This window comes from Pocillopora verrucosa, chromosome 8 (assembly GCF_036669915.1).
Source record: "Pocillopora verrucosa isolate sample1 chromosome 8, ASM3666991v2, whole genome shotgun sequence".
NCBI lineage: Eukaryota > Metazoa > Cnidaria > Anthozoa > Scleractinia > Pocilloporidae > Pocillopora > Pocillopora verrucosa.
This window is the reverse complement of record NC_089319.1, coordinates 15,478,189-15,505,949: the sequence shown is the minus strand read 5'-3', so window position 1 is coordinate 15,505,949 and position 27,761 is coordinate 15,478,189. Positions and strand designations below refer to the sequence as shown.

The window sequence follows — 27,761 nt, the reverse complement described above, 5'->3', positions numbered from 1 at the left end:
ACAGATTAAAAAATTTACGTATACTCGGATATAGAACGTGGCGTATTTCTATTCCAAAACGTTATTATTTTGCGACAAAGAAAATGGGGATATTTCGAGCAAGATTTATCGTGTGTCCTTCGGTGGAATTTCCTAAGATTTGCTGGACCGTTAAACATATTTGTTCCCCTTGTAATACCTGTTGATAAAAAAAAATCGTAGGAACAAATTTGAGATAGACGAAGAAAACACAAAATTTTAAATCTGTAACCACTTTATTTCGGATTTTAAATGATCCGCTGGAAAAATTTCACAAATTGTGAAAATTCTGAGAGATTTCATAAAAGCAAATTGAAGGAAATCAAAGGCAAAGCCAAATTATTACTGGCGAGCGCCTTCCTTCGTGGAGCATTAAAATCATTTTGATAATATTTACTACAGCAAACGATAGTCCGAATCTTGTTCATCGCCCCTTTGATGGCTTTATTGACTTAGTAAAGCGAAAACATGAAAATTTTACGGAAAAACAATACGCTGGCGCGCGCACCAACATTGATCAAAGACCCTATGGAGCCTTCTTAAGGTGATTCCTCAGTATTGCTCTGCGCATCCTGTACTGCAAGATACCATGATCTTTAGCTCTTGAACGAGTATGGTGTCCTTTATATTTATTTTTTTCTTTTATTTTTTTTTTCTGGCATAATTTTAGTGTAGACCTTATCAACCAATCAGAACGCTCGTATTATCGAAATACGGACATGATATTATAGTAGCCGCTATTCAGGCTTGACCGCTTGACCAATGACTGGACCTTTTATAAACTTCAATTGTGTTTTCGGTTTCGATATCATGCCGTGTGTTTCCTGTGATTTGTTCTAGTGCCATGATGAAAATAAATACTTTTGAATATTCAGTTCTAACTGTTCAGGAATTTAGAGAGAAGTTTGAATCTTTCGGATAGATAAGCGACTGATACAAGAGCAAAACGTTTCGAGGATAGCCTTTTGGATGAATACATCACACTTGCTACGAGTTACTCTGCTCAGCTGAGAAAGAGGAAGAAGGATATAAATGTTTTTTTCGGTATTCAATGAAACTGTCTGCGAATATAAGCTTTTAATCAAACCGGCAGCGAATCTGAGTGAATCTAGTCTTTGAAATGAAGTCATCAGATCTTCAGCAAGAACTCAAATGAAAGGGACGGCCAGGTGAGAATATTTCATACAGCTGCCTTCCTTCCGATAATTTGGAAGTTTAGTTTCGCTGATGGCAAGGCAATTTTGTTTACTTAGGCTTTCTGCGATTGTTCACTCAATCGTCATCCACTCATGTCTTCTTTTTCTTTGATTTTATTGTTACTACTATCACATTAACTCACCCTGTTGCGAATTATTTTGCAATGTGCATCAAAAATGATTTCGACTTTCGAACAGTTTTGGTAGCGATTCTGTTCTTACACGTATATGGTTATAAATACAAAGGGAAAGTCCAACCGTTCCAACGGTAGTGTAAGAAGAAATATAGGTACTTTCACAGTACTTATATTTCTTCGGTAAACATTGCATGTTTGAACAATACGGAATGCAGTCTAAGAAAACGTTTCCATTCGAGTACAAATGGTTTTGAATTTGCCATGACACGGAATGTCCTTGCTTTTAATTGTTGTAAGCCTTAGCAAGGGCGACTGCAGATTGAATCTCTACTTTTAAAAACATTCCTGCTCTATGAAACTTATTTCATGAAGAGAGTGAAAGAATATCAAACACCGATAAAATTCTGAAAAGTCTGTGTACGATACAACGATTAAAGATGAAGAGATTGCCAAAACTTATGTTCGCTCAAATTAAATTTCCTCTTCAATGAAAGTAAATTAGTCAGCCTAAAATAAGATTTCCAGTCCTTCTTGTTCAATAATGGCAACATTCATATGTAAAATAAGCTGACTGAAAGTCAGTCATGGTTTATGGCCGAAGTTAAGTTTGGAAAATCAGCAGTATAGGAGAGAAATTTCGAGGAATGTGGCGACGCTCGTTTATTGTTGGAACTTTGTATTGCCTGTAGCATACGGATGGGCAGTCTGCTTTGCCAAATATTTCAGTGTAAATTGTGTATGAATTTCAGCCAGAGTAAAGCATATCGAAAAATAATCTAAATCGATTTAGCAAGATAATCAAAGCCTTCACAGGATGAGCCCCTAAAGCAAACATTGAATGCTAAGAAATCCTTACCATTTATACATATCTATATTCGTCGTAGATTTCCAACGCGTGAATGGTCTGAGAAGGGAAAAGTACACACGCGGTGCATGTGAAGTTTCATAGTTAGTTTACAACAGCCGCCATCTTTGCTTCGTCTCGCCACGTATTTTTGTCAAATGCAAATTGAAGAGCTGTTTTTCACTAAGAAATTTTCAGTCTCTCTTGATAATTCCCTAAATTACTACCTCGAACTTGAAAAAATAAACCATCCAGATCAACCTATATAAATGTCAGTATTTTGATCGCAATGAGGAGAGAAAGGGTTTCGTTATCTCTTTCTCTCTCTCTTTCCCTTAGTTTCCATTTTCATACTCGACTCGTTTCGCTCGGCGTGAAATGAGATGATCTGTGCATATATCACTAAGAATATTTTTTTGAATGATAATCTGGAGAAAAGGATCTCCTGCTGTACAATATCATTACAATACGTGTGATGCTGACTTCAATTGCGTACAGAAGCAAACATGGTGAAGGATGTATTTGCGAGCTCGACAAAATGCAACTATACTTTTGAGTCAACTCTTGTCTGAAAGTTTGCTTAGCAATCCTTCCTGTTCTTATTTTTGAATCCTTCTCTCTGAAAAACTTTCACAATTGTTGTAAGATATCTCAGCATATTTTAATCCACCACATGAAAAGCAAATTCAAAGGGTATAATTTTTAAACAATCACTTGTACCATGAAGACCAATTTAAGAAGCATATACACAATTTCTTACACTCTATCTCTTCTAAGGCTTTCTTCTAAGTTGTAATTGAGACCGTCTGTCTAAGTTACCTTGAGGGTCCCCATGAAATCGCCGCTTGAACGGATTTAATTTATCAAAACACTTCAAGACCACCCACCATAGAGGCCACAACAATCCATATAAACTTTTTCTCAGGATAGAACCGATAGCCATAACCACTCGCTGTTTGAGACTTTTGTTTTCCTTTTCTTGTGCGTGCGATGAGAATAAAAACAAAAATGCTTGATTGCAAATCACGATAGGTTTTCGCCTTGAGAAGCCTGCGAACGAGACACGGAGAAAGGCAACGCCTTTCATTTCCATTGCAAATCTTGAGTGGCATCTACCTGACCTCAGATGTGAGTTTTGATTCGCCATATAATGTGCTAAATTTGCATACGTTTTGCTTAAAATAAATTACGTGTGCACCTTGCTACACTTTAAGCGGTATACCTTCTTTTAAATATCTTCGTGCTCAGGAGCCCATTACTTAGTGGGCTCCTGCAAGCCTTATTTAAGGCTATTTTCACAGAATTATTCTAGGCCTCACTAAGGATATTTTCTTCAAAAATCATCGTTTAACGGCAGGATCCAATGATTTCATATAGTAACCAGTAACAAAAGATTAGTTTCCTATTTATTGTATTGGTTTCTTAACGATGTTTAGCAGTTTCTTCAACAGCAAATCGTTTGTTCAACAATCACTAGTTAGCCTGTTGATTATGTGGTTCTGTTTGTAAGCTTACAATATTTCATAACTGTAATAAATGTAATTTTGATCACGAAGAAGTAAAGTATCTCAAAAGTTATCATCGAAAGTTTAAAAGAAACCTAGCTTTTGGTATTGCTTTACCCAGATGGAGGAAACTATGCTCTAGACATTCACTTTTTAACTTCTATGAAAGGGCAAAGATTGCCAAGCTTACAAACAGTATGGAGAATATGCATGCTGGTGTTGGGGTGACTAGGGTGTCTTTTGAACTACACTGCGTAAACACTATTAGGGGTTAGAAAATTGTAAATTATAATAATTTTTATTTACCTTGCACTCTGCAACCACCATTACGAAAACAATGAAAAACTACCTACCAGAAAAGCGGAAAAAATTCTCTCGCACAGCCTCTTAGCAAGGCCCAAATTGCCATGTTCTGTTGGGAGTTTAGTTCGCGTAATTTCGTGAGTATGGCTGGCGTTAAAATCCAGAGGATTTACTTAGTGTGTAGGGCAATACGGCTTGAGCCTCGTAGGCCTGGGCACGAGAACAAAACCCCGACAACAAATATCATTTCGAGTGCTAAAATGGCGGATACATGGTTAGCCCAGGATGAGTTGTGCGAAAGCGAGGCTTGTCAGGCCTTAATGTTTTGTTTTCATAAAGCGTTCTCTAGAAGCGTCTCACATTTTCCATACATCTAATTGGTTTTATACTTGTATCCTACCAGATACAGGCAGGCTGATATCTCTCATAGGAGAAAATTAAACTCGTCATTTTCTTAATTTCCCTGTTCGCGTTCGTATCTGAGGAGATAACAAGGGGCGTTGCGCAATTCGTCGAGCAGAAGGAAAGGATTTTGTGGCCGTTGAGAGAAGAAGATATTATCTCTACATTATCGGCAAGAAGATTTCAGGACATTGTTCGACAGGGAAATTGTACCTAGTAACGACAGTGATTTTCCTACACAATGTACTTGGTCATTTTCTTCTTTAAAAAAAGAAGAAAGGAAGATTCTCGTGAACTAATTCTTTTGCCATATTGGACTGGAATAATGGAATATATTGTCAATACTCTTGTTCTAACATAATAATTTGAAACAAAATTTTGACGACGAAGAAAAAATTCATGTGCAACAGTAATTTTATCTAAAAGTTTACATCATATTTCACCTTCAGCCGCACAAACTCCACCACATCCCTCCCCTCCCCTCCCTCAATCTCTAACCCTTCAACTAATTTCATCCTACGCACAATGACCTCTTGTTCTCAAAACTCTCGTGACTTGCAGCTGAAACGGAAAAAGTTATCGTGCTTTGTCATCATAACAAAAGAATTCTAATTAAATTATATTTTTAACTCTCGTTTAAAATGTGTTATGCAAATGTCCGCGTCATCAATTTTTCTCTTTAATCCAAGTTGGATGTAATTCTTTTGAACTTTCAAAACTGAATAATTTGACGGGATTAAGACAACGAAAAGTTGATGTTACTTGAAAGCAGTTTCTCGTAAAATCAAACCGTGAGAGGAAACCAAATCACCAGCAGACGTTAAGGACAATATTACTTGAATGAGGTATACGATCATTTTGATCGATGGTAAGCATATTCTGATATAAAACTGGGCAGTTTAACTTGTGATGAATTGGTAAATTTGAAACCTAAAGCATGAGCCTCTGAAACAGTCAAGTAATAATTTAAGATCTGAGACGTCTTGACAGTTTAGGAATGAGAGAGAAGGCTCTAAGGCTTTGTGTCCGAAGTTCTTATAAACAGCTTGAATTCAATCGCTCTGTAGACAGCCCTGACAGCTCTGACCTACTGACAACTGTGCTTGCTAAAGGTGTGGAGCAAAGAAATATCCGGTCATACTGACTAGAATATACCTACTTCAATAGCCGTAAGAACATAAAATACGAACAAAACTGTGATATCTTTGGAAGTTATGTCAATATTCTCAAAATTGTCCTCAGCCTGAAAATAACTATTTTCCTCTCCAGGCAGGCCCATATCACATCCAATATACTGTCTGCTTCTCTATCTTTTTGTTAGTTGATGAAGTAGAGTTATCTCCTGAATTGTCAATTTATATACAGCAACCCTATATTGAAATGGTATATATATTTGGCAAACTAGTTCACAGAAGTAGACAGTCATTGTATATATAGTCAAATTCAAATAAGGTATCAGGAGTGTAAGCGTGCTAGCCTAAGTACAGTGAATTATGTATCAGAATTATCAACTCACTAACCAAGATCAGACCAGTAATACTGAGGTTTTAGTCTTCTAAGTGTTGCATACACTTGGTGTGGGACACCATATTTGCTTAAACAATCTCGTGGGGAGAGTATATTCTAGTCTAAGATTTTCTGCCCCAAAGTATAGTGAAGCTATGACAAAATAAGAAACATGACGTAGAAACTTTGAGTTAAAATGGAACGAAAACACAATTAAAATAAAAGGTGTGTTTGATTAAAATGATAATTGCACTACACCTTTCTCTGCACTTGTAAATACAAGGAATTTTAATTGAGATATATTCCAGTAGCATTTTAAAAGCTGAAGCAAATGCATTCAGGGTTAATAATTGGAGAGGTATTAGTCCGCTGAGGAAAAAGCCTAGTCAGTTGGGAAATGTTTTTCAGCCAAAATAAGCTCTAAACTATAGTCTTCAATTCTTTCAGTGGTCTATCCAGCTCACGACCTCAGTCATTCAAGTCTTTTTTACTGCCAAGGTAGCTCATTTCCAGTGATCTGAAAGAACAAAACGTGATGGCATTTTAATTACATCCTTTCTTTTTGCTATTAGACTTCAAAACACTGATACACCTACATGAAAAGTGATTCAAATAAGGTGAATGGCTCTTCTTTTCAGGAACAATCTCTCTTAAACATGTATAAGTAGACACTCAATGCAATGTGTTATTGAGCCAAAGCGACGCAGTACTTAGGAATGGAACAGTTCTTAATTTTCCGACTTAAGAGTGTGCATGATAATACGAATGAAGTCCATGTTTATGACAATGTAAGATAATAAGTCTGAAAAATATTTTGTAAACGTATTTTCAGACGCCCGCCGACTGCAATAACAGTTTAGTATTTTCAAAATAAGCTTTGTTTTGTCTGTTTAATTCCAGCTGCGCTGACACGTCATCTTGTTTTAATTTACATTCCCCACGCTCCTTGCAAACACTAGGTCATTTCGAGTCTGACAGAATCGTTTCATGCTGAAATGATAGACCCGAGATTTCACCGATTGACATGAAGAAAAGGTTTAAGTATTAGTGGAAGGAAGGACTTTCCATCAATGTGAAGTCATTGGCAAGCGTTAGAGAATCGAAAGGTGATCATGATTTATTCTTATGGAGAATCAGTTTTTAGTATTTTGAAGTTATAGAACGCTAGGTATTTGCTTTGGTTCATCTGAATTCTACCTTTTAAAATCATAGGAAAAGTTTTCCGTGAACATTGATCTTGAGCTGTTCCATTAATTGGCGGAATATCTTATCGAAAGAAGGCCAAACTCTAAGTTTATCCTGCATTCTCAAAATTGCACAATTCTATGTACCTTGGGCTTATATTGATGAAAGGTCAAACAAAAAAGGTTCAAAGAAATCCTGCCGCTCATATTTTGGTAGTTATTGAAAGCTTGGCTTTCAGGCTTTGTAAAATTATAGTAATTGCATTTGTCAATGACAAATATTAAAAATGAAGTGCAATGTTTTAAAGGGAACGTTCACTATTCATGTAGCTTTGTATTTTAATTATGTCATCTTGTTCACCACACGAGGTACCTCAAATATCTTTCTAGAAATTATAGAGACTGAATTAGCATCACATTTAATCGTTCTTTGTCGACTCTTCTTTTTCCTCCTAAATTGTCGGTCAAACGGACACACAACTCGAGTTTATTATTTTATTTGAATGACTGGATCATTGTAACAACAGTCCTCACTGCTCATGAAACGGGCATCTGTACATTTCTTCCAAACAGTAAGATTCTGATCATTGTCAGTTGAATTATTGATCTATGGATACACTGTGTTAAGAGAACATTATTGAACGAACAATATTTCGGAGAGAATAAGAAAGGATTGCATTTATTTTGTCTCTGAAAGATCGCTTAACAATTACCTTAGAGCCGACTGCTCAGGAATCATCTGTGCACTGCACAGGGAATTTTAACTCTGCAAAGTAAAAGAGAAAGAGCGAGTCAATTAGAAGAAATTTGAATAAATCACTATCATTAACTAATGTGATGTTTTATATACATATATATATATATATATACATATTAGGGTGAAACCTTCTGATAAGTATAGTAGAAGTGTCCTTAGCCAGTTGTGTGCAATGGAAGTAGTGTAACGCAGCGTATTGTGGAAAGATGGACAGGAAAATTTGGCTTCGTGTACTGCATTATAAAGAAACTTTGAACTTAATCAGTTTATGATTGTTTTATGCAAAGAGAGAGCACGAAATAGACTCTGCAGGCGCTGGAATTTCTTGTTATTTTTGGGTGTGCACAGTTGCATGGCTAATTTAGCAATTGAAGCCATGTTTGCTTTCGTAACTGCCACGTAGCGAAATTTATCTACAATTAAATGACGCATAATGTAGAAGTGTTCTTCACAAATTCAAGAACAAGTGTTTACAATGTAGTTAGATCAATCCGACAATCAAATTTGAAGTATGGTATGTGTGTTTAACTATGTTTATGTTTGATATAAGAGTAGAAGACTGCCTGAAGCCTCTTACCCGTAATCACCGGGGTTCAAATGCTTCAATGAAGGAAGATTAATACCATTACTCTCTTACGCCAACATCGTCGAGTAAATTTAGAACATCACTTTCGAGAAGGAAGATGAGAACGACACGAGTTTTACCTGATATCGAAGAATAGCTATGAGATGTGACACATGACGAATAATAATAAATGTCCAAGCCACGTTGGAAAGAGAAACAATCGTAATCGATCTTCGTTTCTTTTTGTACCATTCGTAGCACCTCAAGAACCTTAGTAATGCTTTCTTAATTTTGTCTTATTTCCCAATTACCCAAAGGCAGATGGGCTACTTAACGATTTATTAATATTTGCAGCATACCGCCACTAAATCTCGCCATGGACTGGATAAATAGTTATAGTTGAAGTTATATTTTTCAGTCGATATTTAGAATGCAGAGGAGCATATTTTTTAGGCAGATGATATCTTGGAAAAACATGGTTAAACATGGTCAAGAAATGGCCGAATGATACGACTATTATCTGCTCTAAGTGCGGTGGCCTTTCTGTATACACAAAGCCCCATGACAAATATATTGCATTGCGGTTTTTGCTTTGGAATCAATTGTAGATTTTCAAATCAGCACATCCTTACTAAACACAAGTAAACTTTTTTTAGTCTCTCATTTACAGAATAGCACCCAAATGCTATTATCTTAGAGCTACCTACATGGACAACTGATTATGACAACGAGTCGATTCTATGAACAGTTTTTTTGCATCATCTCATTTTGCTGAGATGTGCTAAGAAGGGGATTGTTTGGGTCTTACAACTCAGTCCTCTTGCAGTTGTAAAGTCAAACAATTTATAAATATTCAAATGCTGAGCTATCCTCTTGTCTAAATTGCCATCAAATGTCATCGATAAAGGAGTAGTGATTTTAGTTCAAATGGGAAAAAAACTCACGACAGATATCAAAGTCCATGCACGCATAAAATCAAGAATTGATAGCTGTTCTCGTAGGCAGTGTTCTCTGGCATTTAAGCAAATGTGCATTATGCTAAAATCGGGTGCTTCATTTACCCTCGCTTTTATCGTAGTTTTCCGTGGGTAATCGTTCAAATCTTTTCCTCTTCCGAGAGATCTTCCAAGAAGGAAAGCAACAAAGTATTATTTTCCATCCAGTCATTTCCTATCGCTTGAAGTTCAGGTGATCAGAGGTTTAAGCAAGAGCTCTTCAGTGGCTTTTATGGATGTGGGAGATTTTAGACGGAGATAACACACAATGGTTTGATTGTCCTCTCCCCGAAGACAATGGCCACTGATTACAATCTTCAGCCGCATTTTGATTGCAAACTTTCGTTGAAGTTAATTTTAAAATGCTTATTATAATCTACATGTAGTTCAGGGAGTGGAATAGATTAAAATATAATTCTAAGTTGTCGTCTGATTATCATATAATACAGGAATCGTTTGTACTCGCCAGAGCAAAAGTTTCTGAGCACCTACCCAAAAGTAGATTCGCAGATTCCTTCTTTCCAGACCGCCACAGCAGAAATGAAATTGAAGACGGAAATAAGCTTCAAGCTCTTCTACTAGATCTACGCGGCCATCTTCCCTGCGAGGGTGTGCCAAATGTGTGTACAGCCTCCCATGCAGATGATTCCACCCAAGACCGCGCTTCTGATCTTTTCTCCAGTGGCATTCACTTTTCATCGCAGATTCCCTCTTTCCAGGCCGTATTTCCTATTTCATGTTTTCCACTTTTTACCGCATAATCAACATATTTTTTTTTTCCAAGGGAACTTTACCAGAGTCATAACTTGCTTGATCATTTGATCTGAGATTGATCATTTTCAAGGTCGGTCCATTGTTCAGTCAATTTCAATTTTACAATGTCTTGAGAGAAGTAAAGATTGGATCGGTCCTTGTTCCCACTTTCACAAGCAACAAAATGTCAGAACATATTAAATGTCTAGTTATGTTTTATCGGAGCAAAAATTCATAGTTTTGACTTGTTTTGTGTTTCATATTTGAAAAGCATACTTTATAAAATGTAGCATAATTTTCAAAACTGAGCATGATTTTAAGCATAATTTATAAAAAAATCGGGAAATGCTGGTACCATGATACGTTACTTTTACTGGCACAATCTATTGGGGCCTGGTTATGCGTAGCCTGATGATTGGGTCCAGTAAAGGTTTCGTTCTTAAGTACAGCAAGCCTTTTATCCCTTGTAAGTTTTACCTGTCGGTGGTAGGGAGGAAGGCGAGGGGGGAAGGTGGTGGAAGGGCTCTGCACACTCTTAAAGTGAGCCACTAAATGAAGCATAATGCAAAATCAGGAGCATGGTTTTAAGCATAATAAGGAGGCGCCACCGGCACCCTTGTGCTGGTGGCGCGTAGATGGCAAATTTAATCTCAGGGTGACAGTGGGGGAAAAAAGAATTCGTTTCTTTCATTACATTAAGCGATTGCCGGCTACAGGAAAAACGAAGTTCATTAAAAAAGTATAACAAGATGGCGGACGAAATTCTCTTGCTAGAGAGGAATTATTCTTGACACCACTCTCCGCTTTATTTTTACTTTTCACACTAAAGCTCAATCACCGTTTAGCATCCTGGTTTAATTTTCATAAAATTATCAGTATAACACTTATTATCCACCAAGCATTGACAAGTTCTGCTTTAGTTTTTACTACTCAACATTACATTCCCCAGTTATCCAACATAATCAATGAAGAGGCAAAACATTTACCTTGGGGACATGAAATCTCTCACCGTCTGGGTAGGACAGTCAGGGTGAACAAAAGTCAATATACATTAAGCCGGAACCCAACTTCTGTACAGCAAATAGCATTGTCAAAATTTGAATAAGAATCCATCGAGTACGCTGATGCGCTATGTTAGATTCAATATCCAAGTTTTCGTTCGCTTAAATTTGTTACTCCTTTGTTTGGAATTTTAAGAAGTTTCGGAGTTTTTATTTCAGCCAAATGTTGTGGTTAATTCACACGGGGGTTTAGACTCTAGCCTCTTTTTTCGTAGATGGATTTTTTACAGCCGGGATGATGATGGCAGTCTTGCTCATCCAAGTTATCGGGGTCATACACATGGAAAACTTGTGTGGAAATTGACACCTACGAAAAGTTTGAAACAAAAATTTTCTTTCAATTTCAATAAAAAATCCAGTACGCGAGAACCAAATGAGCCAATCACGTCAAAGAACTCTAACATTTACGTTGAAAACTGACGGGAACATTTTCTCGTTTTTTTGTTGTTTGTTTCACGAAGTTGTTACACCCTCCCACCAACGCAGCACCACGGTTTCTGCAAAAACGTACCCCCTTTATTAATATGACTTCCAGATAGATTACCCACTGGCTTATTCCAAGAATCCAAATCAATGCAGTGCGAATAGGGAAATTTTTTATTTGAGTGTCGAATGTGATGCCATATTACCTTGGCTTTCCTTCACTACACTATGTGCTTGTTCCGGAAAACGTGCGCCACTTTTTAAACCAGTCAGAATCAAAACTTAAACCAATCGCGTAAGGAAGAATTCCACCTTCCGAGCGTTCTATCCAGATTTAGATCACCGATAAGTATGAACGTGTGACACTTAAGTGACGCCCATATACAGATATCGTTTAATTCCTCCTCTACTCGTTCTAAGTAATGTAAAACTTGCTGACAGCCGCATTTCCTTAGGCGGGAGGGGGGCTGTACAATTCCACTAGAGTGATGTATTTGCTGCAAGTTTTTTGTATGCTTAGGTAACCTTTATTGAGCTCCTTTGAGGGCAGGTTGGAGTCCAAGTGTCCTATAAGTCCCCCATCTCCTTTCTTTCGACCTCTGCGGGGTGATACAATGTGTAGCCTGAAAAGGTAAATTGGCCTTTGGGATACGAATTGTCGATTTTAGTTTCTGAGATGAAAATGATGTGGGATTTCATCTCATTGTTCAAACGTTTCAGCTCATCACATTTGTTTTGTAAGTTGTTTATATTAAAATAGGTGATGAAGATCTGATTCGATTATTTTTCCCTTTCTTGGAGAAAGAGACTGTATTCCCGAGAAGGGTCATTAATTAAGTTTTTGTTCTCTTAGGACGGAGCAAAAGCATATTATCAGGGTCATTAGCATCTGATGTCAAGAGTGTATAACTTAAATAATCCTTTTCCGCAGTTTCTCCTTCCTCGTTGAAGAAGGAGTCACTGAGTGGCGGCAAAAACATATACTGGACATGTCAAGTCGATGGTTGGTCGATGTAGGAGGTATAATACTTGAAATAAGATAAAATAGTATTATCAACTGAGTTAATAATTGGCCACTATAAAGAGTTTAAAATCTGACGTTCCGAGCGCTAGCCTTTCCTCAGAGCGAATGGGGAAATTATGGGTTGTGTGTGTACTTATATGCAGAAAATGGAGCAACGCTATTGGTAGGAGCATGGTGAAAAGAAAGATAAGAATAAGTTAGTTGTATAACTAACTGTGTGTTTGAGAGTTTGCGACTTTCCGAACTGCCGAGACGTGGGGAAATTTGAAATTAGCGGGCTGTGCAGTGAACTACGACCCGCTAAACTGACCAAACATAGTTCACGTACCAGATTAGAACTATGATAATGTAGTAGTACCATGAAAATGTTTTTCAATAAAAGAGCTATTATGATGAGTACAGACTACCTTAATATGGGGCAAGTAAAGCCTAGACTTGAAGCCTTGAATGTAAAGACCGAATACGTTGTTTTTGGCACTCAACGACGAATCGCTTCGGCTACCTTGTCAAACGGGCCATTTAGCTTATTCCTCCGGGAGAATCCGATAAATCAAGCACAACATTACATACCTTGGTGTGATAATAGATGCAAATCTTAATTTTGGAATTCTGTAGATCCCAAAATTTTAATTACTTTTAAAGTTGGTGACTGTATTTAGGCTTTTTTTCAGTTTTTTTTTTTTTTTGCAGGGCCCTTATAGCAGCATAGCATAGCAGCATTTTATGCTGAAGAGGTCACCCTGGTTAAAAAACATGTATTATTATTATGATTATTATTGAAATAAAACACATCTTTCTTGCATTATCATTCGCAATGGCTTATGGAATGTGTTCAGTAGCAACAAGTGGCATAACGTTCATACGATTGAAGGGAAACTAAAGATTTTAAAACGTTACTTGGTCGAACCCTAATTTGATTTAACGATGTGTGTACTAACAACAAAGTGCAATTCTTGTACTAACAAGTTTATCATTCAAGGCTGATAAGTATGACGCCGAATGATGCAACCTGTGTTTGGAGTGAGCGTTATCTACCCTGCAATCATAATTCGAAGGTATCGTTTGCTCAAATTCGGTCGAAATAAAAGTTACCATCAGGTAAGCAGAGTTGTCAATCCTTATATAGGTCATCGATTCTGCCAACCGAATTAAGTTTCTTCACCGGAATTTTTAACCGGCGAACAGAGTTACGTCCAGATTAGTCTACTATTAAAAAATAATACAGTATATACTTCATGCGAAATGATATTATGTATTAAGAGCTGGTTGTTTCCGCTCAGAGTCTCACTACATATACAAGTACGAAGTATTAAGACAGAAACTGGAAATAGACTCTCAAAGATCATAACATTTGATACGATCGTTCTTTATTCAAAATGGTGGTCTCTCTAAAAACATATCTTCCTGTAATTTTCCTACATAAAAGCAAATCTTAGTTGTTTTGCCGGTCAAGTTTACAAGTTTTTAAACTAACACTAAAAAGTTTCACGAAATCGGTCAGCCAATAATAATTGTAGGAAACGTCTGCGTTTGCAGCTTATTTAGTTTGTTTCTTTCAATGCTGCCTAAACATAGGATTCTTGAGCTCCTTCTATTAATCAAAATTTGCAAATAAGCTCAATTTATTTTACAGGCAAACCATCTGAATACATTTATTCGTAATAAATCACTTTTCTATTTAAGTACCATACAAGAAACAAGACTAGATTTTGTATGAGTGATGCAATTGCGATCCAGTATCAAGGAAACAAAAGAACTGTATTGAAGAAAACTGCAAATTTTACCTATAGAAAATTCTGCAAAAGAAATATGTTACCTTAACAGGACAAACGAACATAACTGAACATTCACAAAACATCCCTAAATTAGGTGCCTTTCCAGAGATGGTTGGTGAAGGTATTCCACAAATAAGCCTTACATTTCGTGAAATCACAGTTCGCTACAAATAAGGTTTTATCGAGCACCAACAGTATTTGGTAAGAAGTTGTTTGGAAAGCGTGCGACAGCTTTAGGTTGTTAAAATTTCTGACGAGCTCTGACAACCGAAGGGTTGCTTAACGGTTTAGCTTTAAGTTGATCGAAAAATGTCCGCTTAAGATTTCAATCTTAAAAAACATTATGAGGAGACCAAGTATTCAATCAACTTTGTCGTAAAACTTTCAACTCTGTCCCGAGATCTGTAGTCCCATGGGCGATCATTTGCACTGTGCCGTTAAATATTTACTTCATTCAACCTCCTGGCAAAGTTTCTGTGTTTATTAAAGGCTAGCATGACAAAATATATTTTATCTTAACAGAACTTACTTATTTACAAAATCCCTCTTCTTTTTCGCGTTTAAGATGACTAAAAAGTAGACTCTACCAGATCCGAAGGTTGATAAAATCTCACTTCGATCGACTAAACAATTCGTTGAGAAAAATGTTCAAATTTTTCTTCAATAAGATATTTCTATGAACCATACGAAGACATCCATGAACTATATACATGGCCATCTGGAGTTACAACTCTGCAATAAATAATAGATGGGTAAATGGTATAACTGAAATGATGAATGTAAGGCTTCCTTGGATAAGCGTACCATTTTGTTTACAATACCTTTAAAAAAGTAATCGTCCCCCATACTGGTGACATTAACTCAATTTTTCAATGCTATTATATACTGTACTGACCTTTCATTTCCAAAGACTCATACCACCAAACATCACGAGATTCTCCTGTGCATTCGACAGGGAATTGCAAGTCCCGATCTGGAGGTAAAGTATATTCAGTTTTAATTATTATGTAATGTTTCAAATAGTGAGGAAACTGCCTTTAAAACCACTTTTCGGCTTTTAAATGATCGGCAGGAAAAATTTCACAAATTGGGACAATTTTGAGATTTCACCGAAGCAAATTGAAGAAAATCAAAGGCAAAGCCAGATTATCACTGGCGAGCGCCTCCCACTCGTGGAGCCTTGGCTTGATAGCTAAAATCATTTTGATATCATTTACTACAGCAAACGATGGTCCGAATCTTGCTCATTGCCCTTTTCGTGGCTTTTATTGACCTAGAAAAGCGGAAACATAAAAATTATATAGAAAAACAGTACGCTGGCGCGCGTGCAACATTGATCAAAGACCCTATGGAGCCTCCTTAAGGTGATTCCTTAGTATTGCACTGCACATCCTCTGCTGGAGATACCATGACCTTTAGCTTTTGAACGAGTATGGTGTCCTTTATATTTATTTTATTCTTTTATTTATTTTTTTTTTTTCGCATAATTTTGGTGTACACGTTATCAACCAATCAGAACGTTCGTAATATAGAAATACGGACATGTAATTATAGCAGCCGCTATTCAGGCATGACCGCTTGAACAATGGCTGGACCTTTTATAAACTTCAATTGTGTTTTCGGTTTCAATATCATGTTAAGTTATTCCTGTGGTTTCTTTCGGTGCCATGATGAAAGTAGATACTTTTGAATATTCTGTTCTAACTGTTTAGGGATTTAGAGAGAAGTTTGCGAATATTAGCTTTTATTCAAACCGGCAGTGAATCTGAGTGAATCTAGTCTATGAAATGAAGTCATCAGATCTTCAGCGAGAACTCAAATGAAAGGGACGGTCAGGTGAGTATATTTCATACAGCTGCCTTCTTTCAGATAATTTGTAAGTTTAGTTTGCTGATGGCAAGGCAAGTTTGTTTCCTTAGGCTTTCTGAAATTGTTCACTCAATCGGTACATACTCATATTATCTTTTTCTTTGATTTTATTGTTACAACTATCACATTAACTCACCCTGTTGCGAATGATTTTGAAATGTCTTTGAACACAGATGCATAAATGATTTCGACTTTCGAATAGTTTCGGTAGCGATTCTGTTCTTACACGTATATGGTAATGAATAAAGGGAAAGTCCAACTGGTCCAACGGTAGTGTAAGAAGAAATATATGTACAGCAAACTTTTGCGTGTTTGACCCAGTGCGGAATGCAGTCTGAGAAACCGTTTCGAGTACAACTGGTTTTGAATTTGCTATGGTTATGCCCTCGCATGAGCGACTGCGGATTTTAATTCTAAACATTCCTGCGCCATGAAACTTAATTCATGTAGAGAGTGAAAGAATATCAAACGCCGATAAAATTTTGAACGGTTGATAAACGACACAACCATAAAAGATGAAGAGATTGCCAAGACGTATGTTCGTTGTTAACAACAACAGCTCAAGTTAAATTTTCTCTTGAAAGTTAATTAGTCAGGCTAAAACAAGACTTCCAGTCCTTCTTTTTAAATAATGGCAACATTCAAATTTAAAATAAGTTATGACTGAAAGTGTTTTTTTTTTATTTTTTGAAACTTGGTAATAACAGTCCTGGGTTTATAGTCGAACTTTCGTTTGGAAAATCAGCAGATGCAGAGAAATTTCGAGGAATGTAGCGACGGTCATTTATGGTTAGAACGTTGTATTGCTTATAGCATGCAGCTGGGCAGCCTGCTTTGCCAAATATATTAGTGTAAATTGCGTATATATTTCAACAAAATAAAGCATATCGTAAACTAATCTTAATTTAATTTTACAGGGAACATACGCACCCTCTCCGAAAGGCTCGAATTAGCAAGATACTCGAGTGGCCTGCGCAAGATGAGCCCGAAAGCAAACATCGAATGCTAAGAAATCCCTTGCCGTTCATACACATCTATATTTATGGAATATTTCCAACGCGTTAAATGGTCTTTGAAGGGAAAAGTATACATGCGGTGCATGCAAACTTTCATGCTTGGTTTTCAACGGCCGCCATCTTTGCTTCGTCATTAAACGTATTTTTGTCAAATGTAAATTGTAGAGCTGTTGTTCACTTAGAAACTTTCAGTCTCTCTTGACAACTCCTTAAATTACAACCTCGAACTTGGAAAAATAAATCATCCAAATCAAGTTGTATAAATGTTAGTATTTTGATCGGAATGAGGAGAGAGAGGTTTCGTTATCTCTCTCTCTCTCTCCCTTAGTTTCAATTTTCTACCGAACTCGTTTCGCCAAGCTTGAACTGGAATGATTTGAGCATGTATCTCTAACAAAGACTGCTTTCTTTCTTTGTGATAATCTGGAGAAAGGGTTCTCCTGCTGTACAATATTATTACAACATGTGTGATGCTGGCTTCGATTGCGTGCAAAAGCAAACATGGTGAAGGATGTACTTTTTATTTGCGAACTTGAAATCATATCAAGGCTGACAAAATACAACTACACTTTTGAGTCAACTCTTGTCTGAAAATCTGCCTAGTAATCCTTTTTATTCTAATTTTTAAATATTTCTCTCTGGATATGACAGATTTTGAAAGATATCCCAGCATATTTTAACCCACCATATGTAAACCAAATTCAAAGGGTATAAGTTTTAAATAATTATTTGTACCATGAAGACAAATCTTAGAAGCATATAACACAATTTCTCACTCTCTCTCTTTTATGAAGCTTCTTTTAAGGTATAATTGAGACTGTTTTGTTTAAGTTACCTTGAGGGTCCACATGAAATCGCTGCTTGAATTGATGTAATTTATAAAAACACTTCAAGAACACACACCAGAGAAGCCACAACAATCCAACTAAACCTCTCCTCAGGATGTGACCGATAGCCATAACCACTCGCTGAATGAGACTTTTGTTTTCCTTTTTCAAGCCTGTTTTGAGTGCGCGATGTGAATCAAAGCAAAAATGCTTAGTTTGCATATCACGATAAGGTTGTGTCTTAAGAAGCTTCTAAACGAGACAGGCGAAAAGGCAACGCCTTTCATTTTCATGGCAAATCTTGAGTGGCATCCAATTGACCTCAGACGTGATTTTTGATTCGCCATATGGTGTGCCAAATTTGCATGCGTTCTGCTTAAAATAAATCACGTTTGCAACTTGCAGCACTTTAAGTGGTATGCCTCCTTCTTTTAAAAATATCTACGTGCTTTATTTTAGGCTATTTTCGCAGAATTATTATTTTCATAAAGCGTTTTCTAGATGCGTCTCACATTTCTATGCATATAGTTGGTTTTATGTCTGTATGCCATCAGATGCATGGTGGCATAAGCGGTATGCCTCTTTGTTTAGCCTACGTGTAGCCGTACCCTCCTTCCCAGGGTGAAATGGAAACGTTTTGCTCAAAATAAATCACTTTTACAACTTGCAACAATTTAAGCGGTATGCCTCCTTTTATAGCCTACGTGTAACCGTACACTGTAAAATTAAAAGAGTTGATTTGGCCCCAAAAATGGGGCCAAAACGAGTGAGTCCAGTTTGGTACTCGCTTAGGGTCAATTCGGCCCCATTGAAATGGGGCTGTTTTTGGCACCAATTTTGGGGCTGAATCGATCCCGTTGTAGGGGCCAAATTGGACCACGTGAAGGGTGAATTTGAAAATACAGGGGCTACTTTGAAATTTATAGGGGCCAAAACAGCCCTCAAAATTTCAGCCCTCTCACAAATGGCCCCTTTAAAAAGAGTCAATTCAGCTCCAATGTGGGCCACTTCAAAAGTAGAGGGCTCTTTCCTCTCCATACTGATTTTCCCCCTTACAGTCAAATAATGAAAATACACCATATACTTTATCTTTCAAACACTCATTTATTAGGGTCTAGATATTGTTTATGTAAAAACCTTTTACACTACTTGATTTTACAGTCATTAAGAATCTTAATTGTGGTATAAAACAGACAAACTTTGAAACATCATGTGAAAGAATAGAACATACATACATATTTAACATTAATTCAACCATTTTCTAAAATAGATCTCTTCCCTAAATCAGTATACTTCTTAACAGTGCAAGCATTGCAAGAAATTACACCCAAGAGACACTTGTGAGTAAAGCTTTTTTTTTCAATGACTTAGCACATGTGGTAATGTAAAACAGCTTATAATCAAAACTGATTTAAAGTACAGAAAATTATCAAAATAAGACAGAGGCAACAAATGGTCCAGTTCCTGCACAAGAATATAGATCTTGTTTGATTTGTGCATATGAAAAACAAAGAGCCTTATGGCAGTATAGAGTATTCTTCCAGTGGATGTGAGAACACATGCACTCATATTGCTACTTTAGATATTATCAAAATATAAACTGTCAGCAAGTACTACCTCAGGCATTTGCCAAGTCATTGAAAACAGAGGAAACAGTGACAAGAGTCTGCCTGTGCCCAATTTCAAGCAATGCTTGCTCTAAAAAAAGTCAAAATTGCCTTTGACCAATTGTAAGAAAAATTGAAAAAATATGAGCCAAGTAACCCAATGAGAACATCAAGAATCTTTTATTGTGAGAAGTGACAAATTACACTTCCCTCTGTTACTATATTCAGGAGATTGATGTATTGAAGATCTCCAACAATTAAAATTTGTGCTGGACATAATCTCTGATTGCTGAATCAACATCAGCTACTCTATGCAATAAAAACAAGTTTTACAACCACATTAAAATCAAGCCAAAGCGCAAAAAGTGCCTGTAGCCAGTAAAAAAGAAAGAATATATATATACACATAAGTTAAAGAATTAAAGAGGACGCATCAATACTCTGTGACTGAGTTTCGTGCCTAGGCGCTCGTCCGACAGAAAAGTTCTGTCGGACAAGCGCTTAGACGCGAAATTCAGAGTCACAGAGAATCGATGCGTCCTCTTTAATTCTTTAACTTATGTATACTTAGCTCTGCTACCACATCATCGAGCACTTTATGCCAAGGTAGACTCTACCCCCACATTTATATATAATTATATATATATATATATATATAAATATTATGAGAGGAAAAAACGACGCAACTACATATCCCGACAAGCCTGTTTCGTGAATCGCTTCACTCTTCAGGGGTTTAATCATTACATTGCATTAAACCCCTGAAGAGTGAAGCGATTCACGAAACAGGCTTGTCGGGATATGTAGTTGCGTCGTTTTTTCCTCTCATAATATTTATTCTGCTCTGCTTCAACGTATTGAGCACTGTTCCACGCGAAAATCGACTTGCAGACTTCCTATATATATATATATATATATATATATATATATATCATCCGTTTAAAAAAAAAAAGCTATTCGTTTAAATTTCCACGGAAAGCTTTGGACTGTTTGCCTATCATTCTGATACGGGTAGTTCGAAGTATCAATCTTACGTTCGCTCGATACTCGCCGGTTCTTGAAATACAGAAAGACCGTATCTTATTTTGGTTTTATCTTTTGCGTGATCATAGTAAGCGAGTTTCCGTCGCATCCTTTGACAAACAAATTAAGTTGAAATATCCGTTTGTAAAAACCAAGAGCATCGAGAGCCAATTGCAATGAAGCCATTCATTTGACCATGACCCTGCCATCGACTTTGATCGATCAGAACAGTGCGCCTGATCTTGATTACAGATTTAGTGAAATCGAGGTAACCCTCTCTTGGTTCCCGTCTCATAGTTTTAAATTGTTCCTAATTGATGGACTGCTAAATCGGCTACTCTCTTTCTGTTTATATCATCTTGATTCATCTTTCTTGGTTTTATTGACAATCATTTTAACGGCCCCGCTCGGTGCGTGACACCGATTCGACCTTTTATTTGCAATGGAACTTCATTGCGTTATTTGACCTTGAAACGTTTCGGCTTTAGACAAGGTGGTGGCATTGCATATGCATATTTGTTTCGCGAAACTTCCGAACAGGAAAAAATGAAGTTCATTTTCAATAATAATAAGAATAAACAAAGGAGAAGATTATGAGTTTCTCGCAGTAGCCGTTCAGGATATTCGGCAGCGAAACTATTCTCAGTAAATTGCGCTTATTTCATGAATGTCACACGAAAGCGGCAGTACTTAACCCAGAAATAAAATGCGCAAGTATATGCTAGCTATTATTTTTCAAATTATCATGCTCAATGTTTTCGCTTTGAAGGATAATTATCCGTTGTCACTCCGAAAGTTTTTCCGCAGAAGATCTCGCCGGCTCAATCACAGCCGTTAAACATCAATTTTTAGCTCATCGTTTGTCGATTTTGGTCAACCGTTTCTCGGTTAAGCTATCCGTTTTTGGACTTTGGTCAACTGTTTAACGTTTCGGGCTGACCGTTTTTATTTTTGGTCAACCGTTTAACAGTGTGAGCTATCCGTTTTTGAACTTTGGTCAACCGTTTAACGTTTCGTGCTATCCGTTTTTATTTTTGGTCAACCGTTTGAAGGCCTAAGCTATCCGTTTTTGGACTTTGGTCAACCGTTTAAATTTTTTGCGGTTATGGCATCCCTTTAAACGCTCGAGTTAGCCGTTTATTATTCGTTTACATCCGTTTTTCGAGACCGTTTAACGGAAAAGCGTTAGTGTCCGTTTTCCCATGGAGGGTCACATATATATAATGTTTTTCTAAAAACCATAAACTAAAACACCAGAAATGGAAATTCACCACCACAAAATTGCCTCTCTTCACTGCAAGCAGAAGAGGTGAAGCAATAGATTTTTAAACCAAACCAATCAATTCAGTTTCCAAGTCAACTTAGTCTAGTATCCTGCTTGCCATACAAGGATACTCTGCAATAATTTTTTTTTGCAATCCACTGCTGCTCAGAGTACTTTAGGCTGCTGATGAGATATCCCTTCTGGATATCCAACTCTACTGAGGCAGAGAACTGTACAAAAAAACAAACAAATGAGCAAATTAATTTGTTGTTGGAGAACAGTAAATTTTTGCAACTACAAAGTTGCAAAATATTTGTAAGCAAACTGTGCATAAGAAGTAAAAACACAATAAATGTGGTCATCAATGACGTATTTCCACCAAACTGTCTACTTGTACTTATCAAGAAAAGAAATCATAGCTCTATACACTTCAGTTTTAGTTCAGTATTCATGAATAAATAAGGATTGCTTGTAGACTTAAAAAACAAAACAAAGAAAAGTTTCTTATAATTACCCTCGATGGTAGTTGGAATTTTGAAAGCCATCCAGGAGGAACCTGTAGGTAAATATTTGTTTTCAAAAAAATTAAACTGTCTGATAACATCCTATCAATTCACTAATTAAACATTGGGTTTACTTCTTTTTATGCATGGTGCAAGTAAATACATATCTAATATATTTCAATAAAAATAAAGCAAATCTCGTAATTTTTGTAGGTGCAATCCCCGAGATTTCTCATCTTTAACTGACCAACTGGCACCTTGTGTGTTTTCCTTTGGGATATAATCGAAAGAAAGTAATCGATAATGTACTCTTCACCATCCTGCTAAGTTTAATATACAAGAACTTACTTAGACAGTACTCAGTTCTGTCGCCTCGTCCGTAAAACAGAGATCCTTGGGCGATTTACCCTTTTCTTTCGGTGCCAATGTCACCTCTAAATTTTCACAATCGCTGATGTTATCTGAATCATCAATCGACGTTTGAACCGTCTTAATCGAAGGACTTGATTCTGCACGCTGAAAGAGAGAGAGCCAAAAAAATCAGCTTAAGTGGATGCAAACAAAGACATAGACATAAAAATATCAGTTCATCTTTTCAAGAAAAAGATTAAGAACTCAGAGTGAGAGATCCTAAAATCAGAGAATCTTGAAATAAGTTAAATCCATCTTGTGCAAATGCAGTATTCGAACTGTAACCGTCTCTATCTCTCGTCGCCAAAATTTGATCAAGTGACTTTAATTGTGAAACCGCTGGGACTCAACAAGACTCGGGAGAAGAGGCGAACCATTCATGCGTCAAATTTTCTGGTGGGAAAATTAATTATCGTACCGACGAAGAACTCGTGTCATCTCTAGGTTCAGCGTTCATTGCAATCAATTTCTTGAACTTTAGACGCTCTTTTATAATAGGGATGTAGTGCCTTGGTACGTCTGCATCTTGGGCGATGGCAAGGAGATCTTGGCCATCGCAACTGTCCTTTTCTGCAAGATAAGATACGAACAAAGATCAATGGAGCGGTCAAGTTTGTGTATGTAAAGTTGCAGTAAAATGCGTTGTTAGGAAATTTCTTTTGTTTACCTTTCCTTTCTTAAGTCTCATTCCATGCGACTATAGCCAAGAAACAGCCTCTTCACTGATGAATTCGCTGCTATAATTCATTATTGTTTCCGACGCACGTGGTCTAGGTTCGACTTATGCGATCACAGGCGGCCCACGCTCACGTCTCGAGAAAAAGCCAACGATTAATTCGTTGTGTGACTCGGTGTTCAGTTATGAGAGGAACCGTTGAAAATTTGAACACGTTTTAAGGAATAGTGTGGGAAACGAAATATGGTCGAAAAAAGAAAATTATTTTTATATTCTTTTTTTTTCAAAAATTGCACCTCGTTGGGGCCAAATTGTTCAATCCTACTTGGCTCTTGGAAGGGCCAAATTGAGAAAAAGTTCCAAAGTAGAATTCATAGAGGCCAATTCAGATTTTGGAGGGGTCGAAATGATATCTGTCCCACCCGTTTGGCTTTTGGGGTCAATTTGGCTCTTTTCATTTTACAGTGTACCCCCCTCCCAGGGTAAGATGTAAGCGAGAAAAAGTCAGCGAAAACTTATCGTGTTATGACGTCACTCTTTTTTCAGACAACAGCGATCTACGAGGTGGTTTTCAGACAAATTTTGTGAGACTTTTGGGATAGAAACATTTTAAGAAGAACAACAGAAAACCATATATATCTGTTTTTCGAAGGTAACGATGTCTCCGTTTCGTTACCAACTGGCTGTGGAAAATCTTTAATATATTAAGCAGCACCAGTAATCAATCGGTTTTCTAGAAGAAACCGGTCTCAACTTCAGCCGCACAAACTCCACCACATCCCTCCCCTCCCTCAATCTCTAACCCTTCAACTAATTTCATCCTACGCACGAGGAACTTTTGTTCTCGAGACTCTCATGACTTGCAGCTGAAACGGAAAAAGATATTGTGCTTTGTAATCATAACAAAAGAATTCTAATTAAAATTTCATTCTTCACTCTCATTTTAAATGTGTTTTGCGAATGTCGGCGTCGTCATTGGAAAACAACGAACTACCTAGCGTTTTTCCTCTTTAACTCAAGTTGGATGCCACTATTTTGAACTTTCAACATTGAATATTTTGACGGGATTAAGTCAACGGTAAGCTGAAACTTACTTGCGGGCAGGTTCGCGTAAAATCAAGTCGTGGGAGGAAACCAAATCACCAGCAGGCGTTAAGGACAGTGTTCCTTGAATAAGTTGTACTATAATTTTGGTTGATGGTAAGACATTTTGATATAAAACTGGGCAGTTTGACTTGTGATGAATTGCGATGTTTGGTGAACTTGAAACCTAAAGCACGAGTCTCTGAAACAGTTAAGTAATAATTTAAGATCTGAAACGTCTTGAGACATTTTAGGAATGAGAGAGAGGGCTCGAAGGCTTTCTGGCCGAAGCTCTTATAAACAATTTGAATTCCAACCGAATCAATCACTATGTAGACATTTTTGACGAGTGCCGGACGTTCTACATGCGTGACTGTAGAGAAATATCCGGTCCTACTGTCACTGAAAATGTAAATATTTCAATGATCGTAAGATGTTTGAGTTAATTGATCGGAGCTCTGAAGTGCAATTTAACCGTTTCTGAATGAGAAGGAAAAGCCCTAACGCATTTTAAAGTTCTTACAGCTTGAATTCCAACGGAATCGATCGCTCAGTCTGTAGGCAGCCCTGATCTGCTGACAAATGTCACGTTTTGTTCAAGGCGTGGAACAAAAGAATTTTCCAGTCTTACTAACAAGAATGTATATACTTCAATAGCCGTAAGAAGTTTGATCTATGCAAACAAAACCGTGATATCATTGGAAGCTATATCAATATTCTGATAATTGTCCTCAGGTCCATATATTCAAAATACAGTCGGCTTTCTCTTTTCTTTGTTAGTAGAGGAAGTAGAGTTATTTACCAATTTGACCATTTATACACAGCAACCCTGTATTGAAATGGTATTTAGCAAACTAATTCACAGAAGTAGACAGTCATTGCTTGTATAGTCATATTAAGTAAGGTATCGAGAGTGTAAGAGTGCAAGCCTAAGCAAAGTAAATTATTTATCGGAATTATCAACTCAGTAACCAATATCAAACAAGTGAGACTGAAGATTTCAGTCTTCTAAGTGTTGCATGCACATGGGGTAAGACACCCTATTTACTTTAACAATCTCGTGGGGAGAATATATTCTGGTCTAAGATTTTCTGCCCCAATGTGTAATGAAGCTATGCCATTAAAATTACAAACGCATAAATTAAAATGTAAGGAAAACAGAATTAGAAATAAAGGTGTATTTGATTAAAATAGTAATTGCACTACACCTTTCTCTGCACTTTTAAATACAATGAATTTTAATTGAGATATATTCCCATGACATTTTAAAAGCTGAAGCAAATACATCCAGGATTAATAATTGGAGAGGTATTGGTCCACTGAGAAGAGAGCCTAGTCAAGCTGGGAAATGTTTCTCAACCAAAATAAGCTCTGAACTGAAATAAGAACATTATACTGGCACCTAACTGCTTCTTTGTCGACAATTTTCCTTTTAATTAGCTTATTGTCACTTCATCCAGGCAATAAGAGTTTGAAACTATAGTCTTAAATTCTTTCAGTGGTATATCCAGCTCACAACCTCAGTAATTTAATTAAGTCCTTTTTCCTAACTGTCAAGGTAGCCTATTTCCAGTCATCCAGAAGAACAAAACGTGATAACATTTTAATTACATTCTTTCTTTTTGCTACCAAACTTCAAAACACTGATACACCTTCATGAAAAGTGATTCAAGGTGAATGGCTATTTTTTCAGGAACAATCCCTCCTAAACATGGATAGGTAGACACTCAATTCAATGTGCTATGGAGCCAAAGCGACTGAAAGGAACAGTTATTAATTTTCCGACATTACAGTGTGCATGACGATACGAACGAAGTCCACGCTTATGATAATGTAAGATTACGAGACTTTGAAACGCATTTTGTAAATACATATTTGGGTACCCACCGACCAAAATGATAATTCAGTCTATTCAAAATAAAGCGTTGTTTTGTTTGTTTAACTTCAGCTGCGCTACCACATCATAGTGCTTAATTTATAGCCATCATGCTTTCTGCAAACGCTTCGTTATTTCGAGTCTGATAGAATCGTTTAATGCTGAAATGATAGACCTGAGATTTGACCGATTGACATGAAGAAAAGGCTGACGCACCAGAACGAAGAACTTTCCATCAATGCGAAGAAGCTACTAGAATCCTGCAATTTCTTGTTGGTCCATGCGATGAAAATCAATTGCAAGTGTTGAAGAAGGTAATCATGATTTATTTTAAGGAGAATCAATTTTCAGTATCTCGCCGAGCATTTTGAAATTAAAAAACGCTAGGTATTTGCTTCGGTTGTTTGGAATTCTCGAGGACAACTTAATTGGCAGCATTTTGATCTGAAGGAAAGGAGTATTTACACATTATGTAAATAATTGTTGAAGTCGATTGTCAGTTATGCTTGCAGCCGTTCTATTTTGGGTTAACAATAGTAGTGAAATCACTTAAAATTATATGCAAAGTTTCCATGAACAATGATCTTAGGATGTTCCATTTGTTCGCGATATATCTTATTTAAAGAAGGCCAAATTTCAAGTTTATCCGACATTTTCAAAATTGCACAATTCTATATACCTAGGGCTTATATCGATGAACGGTCAAAAAATTAAGGTTCTAAAAAATATTAGAATCCTCTTGCTTATCTTTTGGTAGCTATTAAAGCTCAGCTTAGAGGCTTTTTAAAATTATAAAAATTTCATGTGTCAAATATTAAACATAATACGCTACAATCTTTCAGAGGAAACGTTCACTATTCGTATGGCTTTGTATTTTGATTATTTCATCTTCTTCACCACACGAGGTACGTCAAGAATCTTTCTAGAAATTATAGAGACTGAACTATTATCACATTTGAATGTTTATCAACTCTCCTTTTTCCCTCTCTATTGTCGGTCTAAAAAAACACACGACTTGACTTACTATTTTATTTGAATGTTTTGGTCATTATAACAACAGTCCTCACTGCTCATGAAACAGTCATCTGTATAATTCTTCCAAAAAGTTAGATCCGTTCATTGCCATTTGAATGATTGATCCGTAAATATATTGCTTTA

The 27,761-nt window shown here is 36.8% G+C and overlaps 3 long non-coding RNA genes across 3 annotated transcripts; 2 read left to right on the top strand and 1 right to left on the bottom strand.

Moving 5' to 3' along the window:
* Positions 1–6,855: 6,855 nt before the first annotated feature.
* Positions 6,856–13,899, top strand: LOC136283157 (uncharacterized). Its single transcript, XR_010718600.1, has 3 exons — positions 6,856–7,017; positions 12,503–12,669; positions 13,364–13,899. It is a non-coding gene; the product is annotated as an uncharacterized lncRNA (long non-coding RNA).
* Positions 13,900–14,304: 405 nt separating this feature from the next.
* Positions 14,305–17,908, top strand: LOC131776848 (uncharacterized). Its single transcript, XR_009339586.2, has 3 exons — positions 14,305–15,427; positions 16,161–16,284; positions 17,235–17,908. It is a non-coding gene; the product is annotated as an uncharacterized lncRNA (long non-coding RNA).
* Positions 17,909–20,752: 2,844 nt separating this feature from the next.
* On the bottom strand, positions 20,753–23,816 carry LOC131776849 (uncharacterized). Its single transcript, XR_009339587.2, has 5 exons — positions 23,636–23,816; positions 23,387–23,538; positions 22,906–23,073; positions 22,569–22,610; positions 20,753–22,284 (listed from the first exon to the last, which is right to left on the bottom strand). It is a non-coding gene; the product is annotated as an uncharacterized lncRNA (long non-coding RNA).
* Between the last annotated feature and the right edge of the window lie 3,945 nt (positions 23,817–27,761).